Below are 1,678 nucleotides of genomic sequence, written 5' to 3' on the forward strand. Positions count from 1 at the left end.
TTAAAATTTGTATTTGAAAAAAAAAGTAGATTAAAATTACGTACCGTAACTACGAAATATTCTGAAAAACTTGTTTATAGACAACATTCAATATTTTTGTCTGCGGCTTCCCTTCTTCACTAGTTATTAGGATTTTTAATTCATATCTCGACTTAACTCTTGAAAGTGAAACTTTGCCTTGTATTTTGTAAGCATTTTATAAATTATTTTAAAATTATGATAAATTTATTCTTTAAACAACGATAAATAATTTAAAAATAATATTAATAAACATTTTTGGATTTTGTAATATTTAAAATAGTTATTATATAATTATATTCGAACATAATTCATCAAGTAGAGTATATAACTATTATAATCCTTATATAAAATTTTGTTCATTGTATTTTATAGTTTATAAATATTAAAAGTAATAAATAAAACATTATTAATCTTTCTATAATACTTCCAAGGTAAAGTGGGTGGCAGAGTCGATGAAAGTGGGTGGCATAGTCGATTCATCAAGTAGCATATAATACTTCCAAGGCAAAGTGGGTGGCAGAATCGATGAAAGATGTGGAGCCTTTGCGTCTAAACACATTTTTTTTAGCACACAAGCAACATCGTCGTAATACCTTAATAGTATGAGAGGAGAGATTTGTGAATAATACTTTAAAGAATGAAAATAGAATGTTTGTATTTTAAGACCTTGGGTGTCTCATATATATATACAGTCGATTTATTTCTCATATTAATGACGCACAACATTTTGCACAATAAATAATGAAATCATTTAAAGAAAGATATTAAAAGTATATTGTCAAAAAATGATTTGCGTATGATAGAATTTTAACTTACGCAAATAATCCATATTAGAAAGATAAGTTATTAAAAACAAACAACCTAATTAGAAACATTAAAATATTTTGTAAGCAATGTAATAAATATGATATCAATATGCGCAAGTTTACCGTTTGAATAATAAGGAAAATTTTTAATTTTGTCTTAATTCTAAATCTTGCCCAAGGGTAAACTAAATTGATAATATTTAATGATTTCAACTTGCGCAAGTAATCCATATTGTGAATAGTGATTTGCATATTTAATGATTTCAACTTGCGCAAGTAATCCATATTGTGAATAGTGATTTGCATATTTAATGATTTCAACTTGCGCAAGTAATCCATATTGTGAATAGTGATTTGCATATTTAATGATTTCAACTTGCGCAAGTAATCCATATTGTGAATAGTGATTTGCATATTTAATGATTTCAACATCCGAAAATGCATGTCAAGTTTTTTATTTAAAAAATTAACAAAAAAAATACATCCAAATTTTTTTAAAAAATAACTAAATTAATGCCTTTTTAGTTTTAAATTTTTTATGTCTAAATCTATTAACCATTCAATCTATTAAAAATAAAAAAATAGTTAACTGAAAGTTATATTTTTAAATATAAGAAACTTGAGAAATGAAAATTTAATATTTTTTTTCAAAATCTAAATTTCCGAACCCGATCTGAAATAACCGAATCTAAACTAAAAATACCCGAACCCGACCCGAAGTACAGAAATACCCGAACGGGTTCTACATCTCTATACCAAAATACTCGAAAATCCAAAATACCCGATCTGAACCCGAACGGGTACCCGAACGCCCACCCCTACTAATTAGAAACATTATAATATTTTCTAAG

The sequence above is a fragment of the Brassica oleracea genome, chromosome C1 (assembly GCF_000695525.1).
Source record: "Brassica oleracea var. oleracea cultivar TO1000 chromosome C1, BOL, whole genome shotgun sequence".
In the NCBI taxonomy this organism is placed as follows: domain Eukaryota; kingdom Viridiplantae; phylum Streptophyta; class Magnoliopsida; order Brassicales; family Brassicaceae; genus Brassica; species Brassica oleracea.